This window comes from Salmo trutta, chromosome 21 (genome assembly GCF_901001165.1).
Source record: "Salmo trutta chromosome 21, fSalTru1.1, whole genome shotgun sequence".
Taxonomy (NCBI): domain Eukaryota; kingdom Metazoa; phylum Chordata; class Actinopteri; order Salmoniformes; family Salmonidae; genus Salmo; species Salmo trutta.
The window spans coordinates 6,332,850-6,351,484 of record NC_042977.1 but is presented as its reverse complement, the minus strand read 5'-3'; the positions used below and the strand labels follow the sequence as shown (position 1 = coordinate 6,351,484).

Genomic DNA, 18,635 nt, shown 5'->3' with positions numbered 1-18,635 from the left:
TGAAATTGTGAAAATGATGATAATGCCCTTTTAGTGTAAGAGCTGTTTGAGAAGACAGACTGAAATTTCAGCCTGTTTTGGTGGGATGAAGTTTTGGCCTGCCTGGTGACATCACTGGGCGGGAAATTAGTTACGACCAATAAGAAAGAGTTCCAAACTTCTCTTTCAATAACGGCTAGTTTTCAGTTTTCCCCTCCCAACTAAGACCACTCCCAGACAGTCCTAGCAAAATTCTTGCTTGTGAAATTGCTCTTGGCTAAGAAGCTATTTTTGTTTCTTTTTGACAATTTTAATTGTAAACAATTATGGTAAGGTACTTAATTGTTACCCAGAAATGATTTGATATTGAGATAAAAATGGCTGCATTAGACCTTTAAGGCCTAATGGGAGCTTGGGTGCGCAGCATGCATGTGTGTAGAGGGAGCAATCGGATCGAAATTTCACCTGCAGATGCTGATTCCAGATGCCACCTACGGAAGAACTTAATTGCCCCCTTGCGGTCATACCATGCAATATGATTTGACTTGGAATTTTGTTAAACGTTCTTATCGTTTTAACGGGGGATTTTTTTTTTACTATCTCATGGACAGTAAGCCACTCAAAAGGAGTTTGAGTTTCATCCACTTGGAGGTGGATGATATTGTAGCTGTAAAAATGTAATTCTGTTTGTTGGGGGTTTACTGTCATTCATGAGTTGCCAAGGCTGTGACGAGCAGGGAGGGGGTCCAGATAATGATCACAGTTATTTAACTTGGGCTTTGTTTGATTGGTCGCAACCCAATTGTTCGTAACCCAATGCCCTAAACCTTTTGAATGGGATGTTTGTACAGTCTGTAGATTGTGAAGTCTTGCAGACTTGGCAGCTCATTTGACTTACTATTATTCTGTGCTGTTATTACCTGTCATGCCCTGTGCTGTGTGTTGTGTTGTGGTGCAGGGCCAGCGTAAATGCTATTTATATCCACGTCTCGCCCAGGTATTGAAAACCCAGTGCGCTCCCCCACCCACCCCGTCCCCCACCCTGGTGTCTGTGCAGGCCCTGGTCTGCATGCCCGTTCTGCCGCTGCCTGTAGGTCTGTCAGTGCCGAAAACCCAAACGGTTGGGGGTCCTTGGGTCCTACTTGAGCCCACCTGCAGGGATGGCCCCTCATGTTTAAAGCAGATTGTATACCACTTTCAGTACATTGAAGGTAAGCTTTCCCCCCTCCTCCAAAAAACAAAACCCATCAACTTCACCTGGTTATTACCTCGTATGTTTATTCATTTTTTAAATATATTTTAATATTGTACACATTGTTTTAGCCAGATGCCCCCATAGACATGGTTAACATGTTGTTTAAAAAATATGTCAAAGACAAACTGGATAAAAGTAAACTTAATCAAGCAAATCAGTCACGCACCCAAATTGTGGAGAGGAAGTTGGGTCAGGTATGGGGGGCTGTATTCAACAAGCTATGATGGACAAGAGCACCTTCAGTGTACTTATCTTAATGGAATAGCTCAGAATGTTTTGCTCTCCTGTAACGAATACTTTTTTTGTTTTTCATGTGTTCCCTTGATACAATGTTAGAAACTGCATGTGAGGATAGTAGTCTTGCTACGTATTCAAAATCATGTGTTGCAATTATTTTAGGCACATTCCTCTAAAAAAGAAGGGTATTTAAGTGTTTTGTTTCCCTCTATGATTGGTTTTCATGTTTTGTATGACCATGTTGTCTTTTGATACAGGGATATTTCTGCTCTGAGCTTTGAGTCTGCTTGTTATGAGCGGTAATTGCCTCTACTTTATTTTGTGTTATATATTTTAATGTTCTTATAGGAGCAAAACAGAAATAAAAGAGCCCACAGGTGTATTTATACCTTTTCCACAAATGTCTTTCCTACATACACATGCCAATGTTCAGGCCCCTGTTCAGGCCCCAATTAACCGAAATTCTGTATTTTTAAAACTAATCCACAAACCTTAACTAGAATACTTCCGTTTTCATCAGCTTTTTGTGCAGCTTTTAGGCTGGAATCCCAACTTGATTTGTGTGCATAACTTGATGAACACAGATCTCAAGTTAGGATTTGGCCCTCGTATGCTAAATTTAGTTCAAACCAAATAAGTAAAAGACAACACAAAAAATATCTATTTTTGTGTGCTTTTTTTTACTGACACTAACTGATGTTTGTGATGTTTTTCCCCACAATGATGTTTCCTGTGGTGGCTGAGAGCGAGACAGAGTCCAGCACCTTCTCCAGCCTGGGCTCCACTTTCAGAGACAAGACCTCCACAAAGCCACTTATCAAGGTCATTTTTGATGGCATGGGTAGATACAAAAAGCAAACAACACTGGGGTGATAGAAAATACAAGATGGGGAATTACTTTCACTTACTATTTTATTGAAGGCATTTATAATATACACTCATAATAACATACCTTAAAAGTTTGTTTCCATAAGTTCTCTCTCACAATACTTTTAAGGCCTCCTTCCTTTTCTATACATGACATATACTCTTTCTGGTTAAAAGTATCATTCCAAGCTGCTCATATACCTGACTGTGGATGTTTGGTTAATCATATGGCTCTAAACTAGTTCCAGATTGCTACAAGCAAGGCTTCAGGTAGCTTGTCTTGTAACTGTTAAAGTTGAACCAAGATACTTGTTCATTTATTCTCTATGTATTCTAGGTGCTGCCACTTTAGAGAAGAAACTCACAAGGAACCTCATCTGGACAAAGGTTTCTGTTCTGGAGATAGTTACTGTATTTGTAAAGGTGGACTCATCAATATGACAATCATACAAAGCGGGGCAAATTACTACATACAGAAATCAACAACAGTATTCAAATCTTCTGAGATTGCTACTTGAGGCTTCTCCCAATCTGGGCTAGGCTCAAGGGAGGGTGCAGATTGGGACGAGCCAATCAGTTTTGGCAGATTTTTTATTCTGTTTTCTGGAAGCAGAAAGAAGCCCTGCTGTGTATGATGTAATTTTAGAAAGTCAGCCTTTAATAGTCATGATGTCATGATCTGATTTGCTGTTCTTTTTCAAACATGTTAGCAGAAACTACTGTAGTTACCATAATGAGCCAGTATTGGGTGATATTTTGGACCCATTATAGACGTTTGAGATTTGTTCATGAACTCAATGCTTTGCTTATGGATTCTAAGCAAAGCCAAATAGATGGCAATCGTATTAGGTAATTTAGATTGAACATGTGTTACAATTTGGCTAAATCTATGCCAAAGTGACCATCAACAATAAGGTAATACTTTTTCTTGTTATTGATAAATATGGTCAGATTCATATCACTGTGTTAACATTGCAATTTTGTGTTTATTTTTCAGGGTAAGTCAGAAGTTATTTTCCCTCTCTTGGTTTCATCAGTCTCCTTTTTCTGCTTTGGTGCCCATGTAAGACTAAAGGCCAGAGAGATGTTCAACAATGGGCCCTGTGGATATTTCTCAGAACATTTTAAAACATATGTAACACTTTTGTCCATGTACTTAACTTTATTTGTGTAATCCAACCCTAATAATTGGACACCACTTTTTCCAATATATGATAAAACATCTATGTATATTTTGTCTGCTGTTGAGAACATAACTTGTATTCATTTTCACGTGTGTTTTAATATAATAAACATGTCTGTGAAAAATATTTGGTATAGTCCGTGCCTATCTGATGATCAGTAAAAGATCTTTGGTAATAGCTTACTTGGACACTGTCAAAGCCTACATAATCATGTAGCCATAATGACATACTGTCACAAAAATCCTGACTTAACCTGTCTGCTTAGGTGTAAGCCCTTAGATTGCAATATCTACTAAGCTAACATATGGAATTGTTTTAAGATGTTCATAAAATTGATCATTTTGCCATTTGATTTTGAATTTTCAGACCCCTGTACGTATAATGAAATAAAATGTGTCTTTACTGCTAGAGCCAATAGAAATGCATTGAATAACACAGTTGTACATGGCAAAACATTCAAAAAATCAATTGTAAGGAATAAGACACGGCAAGAGCATGGTGAACGGATATATATGGTTATGGACGGAGAAGAAGAGTTGAGTGCAGTGGGAAGGTGTGTGTTGAGGAAGAATGGCGCCAAGTATAAACCGTATTTTGCTGTCACTGATAGCCCAGAAATTGAACCTGAGGAGAGAGGATGAATTACCTGTGGTGGCGGGTGTTGTGATGACCTCCGACCCTTGCCCCAGGCACAGTGGGAGTGACATTTTTGGAGAAAGTGGAACCTTGCCTTTTGGCTGATCCATATGTAGTTAACGGCTGGGTAGAAAAGACGTGTACTGTTAAATCGGTGAAGGTAGTTCGAAGTGGACTTGATTTTCTGTGTTTGTTCTGTCCAGAGGGAAGGGGTGCATTGTGTCACGCAACTAGGGACAAGACCTGTGACTTGCTTTGCTCTCCGTAGCAGGCCTTTGAAATGAGTGGTGTTAAATTCCCTGTGTCTGTGACACCCACTGTTTGGTGTGACGCAGAAATGGTGGCGAGCGTTGTGAAATAGAAGATGTCTGTCCTTTTGAGTTTTGAAGCAGTCTTTACCTAATAAATCCATGTTAGGATATGTTGGTTATCCAGTGAGAGCTTTTGTGCCGATCCCACTAATTTCTTTCAGATGCCAAGCTTATGGTCATGTTGCAATAGAGTGAAAGAGGGAGATTCCGAGGTGTGAGCAGTGAGCAAAAGGGCAAGGAATGTGTACAGTCGTGGCCAAAAGTTTTGAGAATGACACAAATATTAATTTCCACAAAGTTTGCTGCTTCAGTGTCTTTAGATATTTTTGTCAGATGTTACTATGGAATACTGAGGTATAATTACAAGCATTTCATAAGTGTCAAAGGCTTTTATTGACAATTACATGAAGTTGATGCAAAGAGTCAATATTTGCAATGTTGACCCTTCTTTTTCAAGACCTCTGCAATCCGCCCAGGCATGCTGTCAATTAACTTCTGGGCCACATCCTGACTGATGGCAGCCCATTCTTGCATAATCAATGCTTGGAGTTTGTCAGAATTTGTGGGTTTTTGTTTGTCCACACGCCTCTTGAGGATTGACCACAAGTTCTCAATGGGATTAAGGTCTGGGGAGTTTCCTGGCTATGGACCCAAAATATCGATGTTTTGTTCCCCGAGCCACTTAGTTATCACTTTTGCCTATGGCAAGGTGCTCCATCATGCATGCAAAAGGCATTGTTCATCACCAAACTGTTCCTGGATGGTTGGGAGAAGTTGCTCTCGGAGGATGTGTTGGTACCATTCTTTATTCATGGCTGTGTTCTTAGGCAAAATTGTGAGTGAGCCCACTCCCTTGGCTGAGAAGCAACCCCACACATGAATGGTCTCAGGAGGCTTTACTGTTGGCATGACACAGGACTGATGGTAGCGCTCACCTTGTCTTCTCCGGACAAGCTTTTTTCCGGATGCCCCAAACAATCGGAGAAAATGCCTTTGCCCCAGTCCTCAGCAGTCCAATCCCTGTACCTTTTGCAGAATATCAGTCTGTCACTGATGTTTTTCCTGGAGAAAAGTGGCTTCTTTGCTGCTCTTTTTGACACCAGGTCATCCTCCAAAAGTCTTCGCCTCACTGTGCGTGCAGATGCACTCACACCTGCCTGTTGCCATTCCTGAGCAAGCTCTGTACTGGTGGTGCCCCGATCCCGCAGCTGAATCAACTTTAGGAGACGGTCCTGGGGCTTGCTGGACTTTCTTGGGCGCCCTGAAGCCTTCTTCACAACAATTGAACCGCTCTCCTTGAAGTTCTTGATGATCCGATAAATGGTTGATTTAGGTGCAATCTTACTGGCAGCAATATCCTTGCCTGTGAAGCCCTGTTTGTGCAAAGCAATGATGACGGCACGTGTTTCCTTGCAGGTAACCATGGTTTACAGAGGAAGAACAATGATTCCAAGCACCACACTCCTTTTGAAGCTTCCAGTCTGTTATTCGAACTCAATCAGCATGACAGAGTGATCTCCAGCCTTGTCCTCGTCAGCACTCACACCTGTGTTAACGAGAGAATCACTGACATGATGTCAGCTGGTCTTTTTGTGTCAGGGCTGAAATGCAGTGGAAATGTTTTTGGGGGATTCAGTTCATTTGCATGGCAAAGAGGGAGTTTGCAATTAATTGCAATTCATCTGATCACTCTTCATAACATTCTGGAGTATATGCATATTGCCATCATACGAACTGAGGCAGCAGACTTTGTGAAAATTAATATTTGTGTCATTCTCAAAACTTTTGGCCACGACTGTAGTATCGGTGGAAAAAACTAAATTGTGGGGTTGCGCATGTTGCTGGGGATCAGAAGTGCCCGGTGCGAGAGAGACCGGTTGAGGTTACCAGGGTTAGAGTAGATGTCGTAGTAGTACATCTACATAAGGTGACGTATGCGAAGGCAGTGAAGAGAGTAGAAGGATGATGGGTCAAGAGTGTATGCCTAGGCCAATACAGAGTGATATACACATTTGTGCTTCAATAAGGTTGTCTTCTTACCATTCATTGACATGGTTATCAACTCTAATGCAGAAATGGAACGTAAATCACAGAAAATAGATGTTGAAGTGGAAGCTGCAGAGAAGTACATGGGTGTATGAGGTTTTACTGCAGAAGAGTTACAAGGTGTGTTGAATGAAAGAGTCCTGTCCTCCCAGGCCGTCGGCAGGGTGTAGGATCAGTTAGGGCCAAGTAGTGGAATGGGGTGGTGATTTTTATTTTGTATGAAATAGTGGTATATACAGTGGGGAGAACAAGTATTTGATACACTGCCGATTTTGCAGGTTTTCCTACTTACAAAGCATGTAGAGGTCTGTAATTGTTATCATACGTACACTTCAAATGTGAGAGACGGAATCAAAAATCCAGAAAATCACATTGTATGATTTTTAAGTAATTAATTTGCATTTTATTGCATGACATAAGTATTTGATACATCAGAAAAGCAGAACTTAATATTTGGTACAGAAACCTTTGTTTGCAATTACAGAGATCATACGTTTCCTGTAGTTCTTGACCAGGTTTACACACACTGCAGCAGGGATTTTGGCCCACTCCTCCATACAGACCTTCTCCAGATCCTTCAGGTTGTGGGGCTGTCACTGGGCAATACGGACTTTCAGCTCCCTCCAAATATTTTCTATTGGGTTCAGGTCTGGGGACTGGCTAGGCCACTCCAGGACCTTGAGATGCTTCTTACGGAGCCACTCCTTAGTTGCCCTGGCTGTGTGTTTCGGGTCGTTGTCATGCTGGAAGACCCAGCCACGACCCATCGTCAATGCTCTTACTGAGGGAAGGAGGTTGTTGGCCAAGATCTCGCGATACATGGCCCCATCCATCCTCCCCTCAATACGGTGCAGTCGTCCTGTCCCCTTTGCAGAAAAGCATCCCCAAAGAATGATGTTTCCACCTCCATGCTTCACGGTTGGGATGGTGTTCTTGGGGTTGTACTCATCCTTCTTCTTCCTCCAAACATGGCGAGTGGAGTTTAGACCAAAAAGCTCTATTTTTGTCTCATCAGACGACATGACCTTCTCCCATTCCTCCTCTGGATCATCCAGATGGTCATTGGGAAACTTCAGACGGGCCTGGACATGCGCTGGCTTGAGCAGGGGGACCTTGCGTGCACTGCAGGATTTTAATTCATGACGACGTAGTGTGTTACTAATGGTTTTCTTTGAGACTGTGGTCCCAGCTCTCTTCAGGTCATTGACCAGGTCCTGCCGTGTAGTTCTGGGCTGATCCCTCACCTTCCTCATGATCATTGATTCCCCACGAGGTGAGATCTTGCATGGAGCCCCAGACCGAGGGTGATTGACCGTCATCTTGAACTTCTTCCATTTTCTAATAATTGCACCAACAGTTGTTGCCTTCTCACCAAGCTGCTTGCCTATTGTCCTGTAGCCCATCCCAGCCTTGTGCAGGTCTTCAATTTTATCCCTGATGTCCTTATACAGCTCTCTGGTCTTGGCCATTGTGGAGAGGTTGGAGTCTGTTTGATTGAGTGTGTGGTCAGGTGTCTTTTATACAGGTAACGAGTTCAAACAGGTGCAGTTAATACAGGTAATGAGTGGAGAACAGGAGGGTTTCATAAAGAAAAACGAACAGGTCTGTGAGAGCCGGAATTCTTACTGGTTGGTAGGTGATCAAATACTTATGTCATGCAATGAAATGCAAATTAATTACTTAAAAATCCTACAATGTGATTTTCTGGATTATTGTTTTAGATTCTGTCTCTCACAGTTGAAGTGTACCTATGATAAAAAAAGTACAGACCTCTACATGCTTTGTAAGTAGGAAAACCTGCAAAATCGGCAGTGTATCAAATACTTGTTCTCCCCACTGTAGGTCATTGGTCTACCGGACACACCCGCAAGGAGTGGGGAGCCCATGAGCTCTGGGGGCCCATGCGCCTGTCATCGATGTCTATTTTCTCCATAAATAAGTCATTTTGACAGTAATCCTCAAAGTCATTCAATAAAACGTTTTAATTACCATATGTACTAGGAAGCTAAGTGTTTGTTTCTTCTTGGGGAGGGGTGTGGGAGGGGTCTCGAATGGTTGAGGGACAGCTATTGGGGAACTGTGGGGGGGATCTTGGAGGGTTCGGGTTCACGTTTTTTGGCCTGGTGGTAGATTTGTCAACGTGTCCTTGAGCAGGGCATTGACCCTGGATGCTTCTGTGTCGCTCTGAATCTGCTGGATGACTGATATGATGTAGTTGTTGAGCAGCTTCACTGCAAGTACAGTGGGGCAAAAAAGTATTTAGTCAGCCACCAATTGTGCAAGTTCTCCCACTTAAAAAGATGAGAGAGGCCTGTAATGTTCATCATAGGTACACTTCAACTATGACAGACAAAATGAGAAAAAAAAATCCAGAAAATCACATTGTAGGATTTTTAATGAATTTATTTGCAAATTATGGTGGAAAATAAGTATTTGGTGAATAACAAAAGTTTATCTCAATACTTTGTTATATACCCTTTGTTGGCAATGGCACACAGTCTTCACAAGGTTTTCACACACTGTTGCTGGCATTTTGGCCCATTCCCCCATGCAGATCTCCTCTAGAGCAGTGATGTTTTGGGGCTGTCGCAAATCTTTGGAGGGACTTTCAACTCCCTCCAAAGATTTTCTATGGGGTTGAGATCTGGAGACTGGCTAGGCCACTCCAGGACCTTGAAATGCTTCTTACGAAGCCACTCCTTCGTTGCCCGGGCGGTGTGTTTGGGATCATTGTCATGCTGAAAGACCCAGCCACGTTTCATCTTCAATGCCCTTGCTGAAGGAAGGAGGTTTTCACTCAAAATCTCACGATACATGGCCCCATTCATTCTTTCCTTTACACGGATCAGTCGTCCTGGTCCCTTTGCAGAAAAACAGCCCCAAAGCATGATGTTTCCACCCCCATGCTTCACAGTAGGTATGGTGTTCTTTGGATGCAACTCAGCATTCTTTGTCCTCCAAACACGACGAGTTGAGTTTTTACCAAAAAGTTCTATTTTGGTTTCATCTCACCATATGACATTCTCCCAATCCTCTTCTGGATCATCCAAATGCTCTCTAGCAAACTTCAGACGGGCCTGGACATGTACTGGCTTAAGCAGGGGGACACGTCTGGCACTGCAGGATTTGAGTCCCTGGTTAGTATGTTACTGATGGTAGGCTTTGTTACTTTGGTCCCAGCTCTCTGCAGGTCATTCACTAGGTCCCCCCGTGTGGTTCTGGGCTCACCGTTCTTGTGATCATTTTGACCCCACGGGGTGGGATCTTGCGTGGAGCCCCAGATCGAGGGAGATTATCAGTGGTCTTGTATGTCTTCCATTTCCTAATAATTGCTCCCACAGTTGATTTCTTCAAACCAAGCTGCTTACCTATTGCAGATTCAGTCTTCCCAGCCTGGTGCAGGTCTACAATTTTGTTTCTGGTGTCCTTTGACAGCTCTTTGGTCTTGGCCATAGTGGAGTTTGGAGTGTGACTGTTTGAGGTTGTGGACAGGTGTATTTTATACTGATAAGAAGTTCAAACAGGTGCCATTAATACAGGTAACGAGTGGAGGACAGAGGAGCCTTTTAAAGAAGAAGTTACAGGTCTGTGAGAGCCAAAAATCTTTCTTGTTTGTAGGGGACCAAATACTTATTTTCCACCATAATTTGCTAATAAATTCATTAAAAATCCTACAATGTGATTTTCTGGATTTTTTTTTCTCATTTTGTCTGTCATAGTTGACGTGTACCTATGATTACAGGCCTCTCTCATCTTTTTAAGTGGGAGAACTTGCACAATTGGTGGCTGACTAAATACTTTTTTGCCCCACTGTATATTGTATGTTTTGGATATTCAATAAATATTAATTTTTTTAATAATTAAAATGTGTTTTTTTCTTGGGCTTCAGGAATGTGACCAAAAAAATTAAACATTTAAAATAAACTGATTGAAAGTATAAGGGGATGTCAACGAACAAACATCATGGTCAAAGCTACAATGGTGACTGAAAAAGTGCCTCAGGCCTTGAAAAAGAAACGTTTAAACTATAAAGGTATTGGTATTGGTGAACATATGGTGATGTTGTGGTATATGGTGATATTGGTGAACAAAAGCCATGGTCAAAGCTACAACAGTGCCAGTGCAATTAGTGGAGCTTACTCAGGTGTTCAAAAGTCCATATCAGACCGAGAGCCTAATGCTTCATAAGTAGTTCTTTATGAGTTTTAGTTAAAAAAATTATCTCTCCTCAGAAGCGACAGTTACAGGGATGGTAAAAACAGATTGATTGCCGTAGTAACATCAGGGAAACTGGGAAAAAGATAGTTGTGCTTTAAATACAGCAGTCCTGTAACATCTTTAATTGAGCCTCTCATTATCCTTAATTGCCAGACTCAACACGCTAGTAATTGCCAGCCTCAACACGTTACGGAAAGATATTAACTGTATAGGAAACTCTGGGGACAGGTCGTCTGGATACTGGACATCCAATACATTGGCAGATGCAAACAGATTATCATCTTTAGCAGACAACAGTTATTGAGGGCTTGAACAAAAAAAGCTTTTTGCAATTTCGTTCATACTGGTGAACCAGCGTGCATCATTCGGCTAAGTTTAAATTGTGTGCAGCACAATGGACAAATAAGGCACAATGTCTCAGGAAAGACTGTCTGGGTTAGCAATACTCAGTACAGAAAACAGTTGAGCCCGCAACCTGGACCTAGAGGCCGTGGTGAAAACATTTGCACACAAAAAAGGAGGACCTCAGGACACTAGAGGAAGAAGGTAGTTGTGCTTTAAATAGATTTAATTTGATTTAATTTACCTTGAATATTGCAGCCCATTTGTGTACGCTATTGCCCAGACAAAATAGTGGCTGAATTTATCCTCAAGCCAACTACTTTTTTGCTCATTGTTTGGGTATTTGATGTGTAATTTTTATAAAAAGTTTATAAATAGCAGCTAAATACAGTATATAGTTATAGATAGCACACTGCATAATGAAACAATCCCTAGTAAGCTAGGTGTTGAGGGTGGACTGACTGTATTATTAGGCATTAATAGACTGGTTTTACGCACAACTTTCTATCCAAGCTGGAGAGTGTGAGGACGGCTCACATTAGTCTTCCCTGTGGCTCAGTTGGTAGAGCATGGTGTTTGCAATGGCAGCATGGTGTGTGCAACGCCAGGGTTGTGGTTTCGATTCCCATGGGGGGCCAGTATAAAAAAATGCATGAAATGAAATGTATGCATCCACTACTGTAAGTCGCTCTGGATAAGAGCTTCTGCTAAATAACGTAAATGTAAATGTATGTCATGCAGGTTCAGGTAGCCTATACAGGACAGTTGTATATTTGCAGGACTTTGGGGGGTCCAGAGAAACTGTGTTATGCCAGTGATATAGGTGTATGGTTAGTTGTGTGTTTGTAGGGTTAGTTGGTGGTGGAATACTTTCCTTTTCCCATTTCGGTTTTTATTTTTGTATCACAAAATGTAACGTGAGTGACCATACACTACCGCACAGTAGATGACTGCATGCACAAATAAAGTCCCAAGCAAAAGATTCGGCCCACAAAGGGTAAAGAAAAACAAAGCTCTTATTGAAATGCATTAATTTTAGTGCTGCTTTAAAGCTGCAATATGCAGAAATCACTCCGCCATTTCTTGATTGCAAAAATTCGAATAGTTCGCCTAATTTCAGTTTATGTTACAAAACAAGCAATGTTTACCTTTAGATGACTAGTGTAGAAAATCAATGTACCATCTAAACCGCTGTGAAATATCAATAACACTTCCTTTTATAACAAGACACATAATAAGTTGCATGGACTCACTCTGTGTGCAATAATAGTGTTTAACATGATTTTTGAATGACTACCTCATCTCTGTACCCCACACAATTATCTTTAAGGTCCCTCAGTTGAGCAGTGAATTTCAAACACAGATTCAACCACAAAAACCAATAGGTGCCTCTCAAAAAGGGCACCTATTGGTGGATAAGTAAAAAATAAGAAAAGCAGATATTGAATATCCCAAGTTATTAATTACACTTTGGATGGTGTATCAATACACCCAGTCACTACAAAGACACAGTCATCCTTCCTAACTCAGTTGCCGGAGAGGAAGGAAACTGCTCAGGGATTTCACCATTAGACCAATGGTAACTTCAAAACAGTTACTGAGTTTAATGGCTGTGATAGGAGAAAACTGAGGATGGATCAACAACATTTTAGTTACTCCACAATATTAACCTAATTGACAGAGGAAAACCTGGTTCAGTCTGCTTTCCACTAGACAATGGGAGTTGCATTCACCTTTCAGCAGGACAATAATATAAAACACGCCACATCTACACTGGGGTTGCTTACCAAGAAGAAAGTGAATGTTCCTGAGTGGCCGAGTTAGTTTTGACTTAAATATGCTTGAAAATATATGGCATGACCTGAAAAGGGTTGTCTAGCAATGAGCGACTAACAATTTGACAAAGCTTGAAGAATTTTGAAAAGTATAATGGGCAAATGTTGCATAATCCAGGTGTGGAAAGCTCTTCGAGACTTACCCAGAAAGACTCACAGCTGTAATCATTGCCAAAGGTATTTCTAACATGTATTGACCCAGAGGGTTGAATACTTATCTCATCAAGATATTCGTTTTATTTTTCATACATTTTTTACAAATGTTAGAATTGTTCTTACACAATGTAAAAAATTCTTTAAAAAAAGAAAAATACTTGAATGAGTAGGTGTGTCCAAACTTTTGTGTATATACACTGCTCAAAAAAATAAAGGGAACACTAAAATAACACATCCTAGATCTGAATGAATTAAATAATCATATTAAATACTTTTTTCTTTACATAGTTGAATGTGCTGACAACAAAATCACACAAAAATAATCAATGGAAATCCAATTTATCAACCCATGGAGGTCTGGATTTGGAGTCACACTCAAAATTAAAGTGGAAAACCACACTACAGGCTGATCCAACTTTGATGTAATGTCCTTAAAACAAGTCAAAATGAGGCTCAGTAGTGTGTGTGGCCTCCACGTGCCTGTATGACCTCCCTACAACGCCTGGGCATGCTCCTGATGAGGTGGCGGATGGTCTCCTGAGGGATCTCCTCCCAGACCTGGACTAAAGCATCCGCCAAATCCTGGACAGTCTGTGGTGCAACGTGGCGTTGGTGAATGGAGCGAGACATGATGTCCCAGATGTGCTCAATTGGATTCAGGTCTGGGGAACAGGCGGGCCAGTCCATAGCATCAATGCCTTCCTCTTGCAGGAACTGCTGACACACTCCAGCCACATGAGGTCTAGCATTGTCTTGCATTAGGAGGAACCCAGGGCCAACCGCACCAGCATATGGTCTCACAAGGGGTCTGAGGATCTCATCTCGGTACCTAATGGCAGTCAGGCTACCTCTGGCGAGCACATGGAGGGCTGTGCGTCCCCCCAAAGAAATGCCACCCCACACCATGACTGACCCACCGCCAAACCGGTCATGCTGCAGGATGTTGCAGGCAGCAGAACGTTCTCCACGGCATCTCCAGACTCTGTCACGTCTGTCACATGTGGTCAGTGTGAACCTGCTTTCATCTGTGAAGAGCACAGGGCGCCAGTGGCGAATTTGCCAATCTTGGTGTTCTCTGGCAAATGCCAAACGTCCTGCACGGTGTTGGGCTGTAAGCACAACCTCCACCTGTGGACGTCGGGCCCTCATACCACCCTCATGGAGTCTGTTTCTGACTGTTTGAGCAGACACATGCACATTTGTGGCCTGCTGGAGGTCATTTTGCAGGGCTCTGGCAGTGCTTCTCCTACTCCTCCTTGCACAAAGGCGGAGGTAGCGGTCCTGCTGCTGGGTTGTTGCCCTCCTACGGCCTCCTCCACGTCTCCTGATGTACTGGCCTGTCTCCTGGTAGCACCTCCATGCTCTGGACACTACGCTGACATACACAGCAAACCTTCTTGCCACAGCTCACATTGATGTGCCATCCTGGATGAGCTGCTCTACCTGAGCCACTTGTGTGGGTTGTAGACTCCGTCTCATGCTACCACTAGAGTGAAAGCACCGCCAGCATTCAAAAGTGACCAAAACATCAGCCAGGAAGCATAGGAACTGAGAAGTGGTCTGTGGTCACCACCTGCAGAACCACTCCTTTATTGGGGGTGTCTTGCTAATTGCCTATAATTTCCACCTGTTGTCTATTCCATTTGCACAACAGCATGTGAAATTTATTGTCAATCAGTGTTGCTTCCTAAGTGGACAGTTTGATTTCACAGAAGTGTGATTGACTTGGAGTTACATTGTGTTGTTTAAGTGTTTCCTTTATTTTTTTGAGCAGTGTATATATAACTACAAAACACTCCAGTCTGGTTTTAGACCTCATCATAGTATTAAGACTGCACTCGTGAAGGTGGTAAATTACCTTTTAATGGCGTCAAACCAAGACTCTGCATCTGTCCTCGTGCTCCTAGACCTTGTTTCCACTTTGGTAATTGGTCTACAAGGACAAGTTCTTGTCTGGTTTAGATCTTATTGATCGGAAAGATATCAGTTTGTCTCTGTAGTTGGATTGTCCTCTGACAAATTAATGGTAAATGTCAGTGTTCCTAAAGGTTCCACTTTAGGACCACTATTGTTTTCAATATATATTCTACCTCCCTGGTGATGTCTTTCGGAAACACAATGTCAACTTTCACTGCTATGCGGAGGACACACAGCTGTACATTTTGATTAAATATAGTGAAGCCCCAAAATTGCCTACCCTAGAAGCCTGTGTTTCAGACATAAGGAAGTGGATGGCAGCAAATGTTTAACTTTTAAACTCGGACACAACAGAGATATCAAGAAACAAAGAGATCTGCTGTTTGATCTGAAAATGAATCTTGATGGTTGTACAGTCATCTCAAATAAAACTGTGAAGTACCTCTGTGTTACTCTGGACCCTGATCTCCAAAAATGATGCAGCAAAGCTAATCCATGCTTTTATAACTTCTAGATTAGACTACTGCAATGCTGTACTTTCCGGCTACCTGGATAAAGCACTAAATAAACTTCAATTAGTGCTAAAAATGGCTGCTAGAATCTTGACTAGAACCCTAAAATGTGATCATATTACTACAATGCTAGCCTCTCTACACTGGCTTCCTGTTTAGGCTAGGGCTGATTTCAAGGTTTTACTGCTAACCTACAAAGTATTACATGGACTTGCTCCCACCTAGTTCTCCGATTTGGTCCTGATGCACACAATACAGTTGAAGTCGGAAGTTTACATACACTTAGGTTGGAGTCAACCACACAAATTTCTTGTTAACAAACTATAGTTTGGGCAAGTCGGTTAGGACATCTACTTTGTGCACGACACAAGTCATTTTTCCAAAAATTGTTTACAGTCAGATTATTTCACTTATAATTCACTGTATCACAATTCCAGAGGGCCAGAAGTTTACATACATTAAGTTGACTGTGCCTTTAAACAGCATGGAAAATTCCAGAAAATGATGTCATGGCTCTAGAAGCTTCTGATAGGCTAATTGACATAATTTGAGTCAATTGGAGGTGTACCTGTGGATGTATTTCAAGGCCTACCTTCAATCTCAGTGCCTCTTTGCTTGACATCATGGGAAAATCAAAAGAAATCAGCCAAGACCACCACAAGTCTGGTTCACCCTTTGGAGCATTTTCCAAACGCCTGAAGGTACCACGTTCATCTGTACAAACAATAGTACGCAAGTATAAACACTATGGGACCATGCAGCCGTCATACCGCTCAGGAAGGAGATGTGTTCTGTCTCCTAGAGATTAACATACTTTGGTGCGAAAAGTGCAAATCAATCCCAGAACAACAGCAAAGGACCTTGTGAAGATGCTGGAGGAAACAGGTACAAAAGTATCTACATCCACAGTAAAACGAGTCCTATATCGACATAACCTGAAAGGCCGCTCAGCAAGGAAGAAGCCACTGCTCCAAAACTGCCATAAAAAAGCCAGACTACGGTTTGCAACTGCACATGGGGACAAAGATCGTACTTTTTGGAGAAATATCCTCTAGTCTGATTAAACAAAAATAGAACTGTTTGGCCATAATGACCATCGCTATATTTGGAGGAAAATGGGGTACACTTGCAAGCCAAAGAACACCATCCCAACCATGAAGCACAAGGGTGGCAGCATCATGTTGTGGGGGTGCTTTGCTGCAGGAGGGACTGGTGCACTTCACAGACTGGAATATGTTCCAGGATTCCTCCGATGGCATTAAAGAGTACACCACATCAGTCATTGGCTTCATCAATAAGTGCATTGATGACGTAGTCCCCACAGTGACCATACGCACATACCCCAACCAGAAGCCATGGATTACAGGCATCATCCGCACTCAGCTAAAGGCTAGAGCTGCCGCTTTCAAGGAGTGGGACTCCAACCCAGAAGCTTATAAGAAATCCTGCTATGCCCTCAGACGAACCTTCAAACAGGCAAAGCGTCAATACAGGACTAAGATCAAATCGTCAGAAGTGTGGACTTGAGTCACATGACTTGGATTTGAGTCAGACTCAAGTCACAAATATGATGACTTGCAACTCAATTTTGACTTTAACACCAATGACTCGTGGCTTAACATGGACTTGAGCCTTTTGACTCGACATGACTTGATACCCTCCCCAAGCCCAAATATTAAAAATGATGCTATTAAAAAAAGTGTACAGCGCATCAACTCTAAATTTAACGGATTACAGTTTGAATCGGACAGCAGCCAATCAAATTGTGCCAGCTGAGAAAACGTTGTGCAGTGCAGAGAAACGTTGGCGCGTGAATTCAGATGGAGCCCTTGGAAAGATGATACCCCAAATTATTATTTTCGGATATAAAGACTAAGCTGTATCAAAAAAAACGGATTACAACTTGCAAAACATGCGGGAAGAAAATTACAGACGGAGGTGCAACAATTTCCAACTTTGTTCGACATTTCAAGCTGCACAAAGAATGGTAAGTCATGGCTAATATAACCGACAGCTATATAAATGATAACTTTACTAGTGTAGCATGTAGGCTAACGTAACGTTAAATCAATGAGCCTCCACACAGTCAGTCAGTGCGGGAACGTGATCATTTCAACCAGGTTTGAGCTACAACTGGCTAGGCAGTTGGTAGCCTAAATCCTGCCTGATGTTACTGCTGTTCCTAAAACCATTGACAAATGTTAGCCTACTGTAACCACACTGAGTGTGTGTGTGTGTGTGTGTGTGTTAAGGTTGGGCGACTGTGCATAAGCCTACTTTGCCCGATTGTGCCCCATAGCGATCCTCAATAGTCGATCACTATTGGGGGGGTGGGGGTGTCTTTCTGTCACGGTTGTCTTCGTCCTCTGACGATATAACGAAATCGTCATCGGAAAATGTGGACCAATACGCAGCAGGTACGTGTATGCTCATTTCTACTTTTATTAACTACAAAAAATGAACACTCCAAAACAAACAAAACACGAAAACGAACGAACAACTAAACAGTCTGGCAAAGCCTAGGGCTGAACACAGAACAATCACCCACAAATCACAAACACAAACACACCCTTATATATGAGACTCTCAATCAAAGGCAGATAGACAACACCTGCCTTCAACTGAGAGTCCCAATCCCAATTAACCAACATAGAAACACACTCACCAGACTAGACATAGAAATACATAAACAGACTATAAACCAAAACCCCGGAAATACTAAATCAAACACCCTTAATCAAACACACCACCCTGAACCACATAAAACAAATACCCTCTGTCACGCCCTGACCAAACTACAAAACAATTAACCTTATATACTGGCCAGGACGTGACAGTACCCCCCCCTTAAAGGTGCTACCCCAGAAGCACCTTAACAAAAAAATAAAATAAATACCCCCAAACAATACCCAAAAGAAAAATTCCCCCTTACTAAAGGGAGGGAAGGGAGGGTGGCTGCCGTCAACGACGGCACTGTGCTACACCCCCCCTCCCCAACCCACCTATATTGGAGGCGGCTCAGGTTCTGGCCGTTCCAGGCAGTCTGGGCAGTCTGGCCGTTCGGGGCAGTCTGGTGGCTCGGGGCAGTCTGGCGGCTCGGGGCAGTCTGGGCAGTCTGGCCACTCCGGCAGGTCAGGGCA

At 42.3% G+C, this 18,635-nt stretch overlaps 1 long non-coding RNA gene across 1 annotated transcript; it reads left to right on the top strand.

Moving 5' to 3' along the window:
* The first annotated feature begins 295 nt into the window (after positions 1 to 295).
* LOC115156579 (uncharacterized) lies at positions 296 to 3,648 on the top strand. The gene is made up of 2 exons (XR_003868288.1): positions 296 to 1,190; positions 1,729 to 3,648. It is a non-coding gene; the product is annotated as an uncharacterized LOC115156579 (long non-coding RNA).
* Positions 3,649 to 18,635: the final 14,987 nt, after the last annotated feature.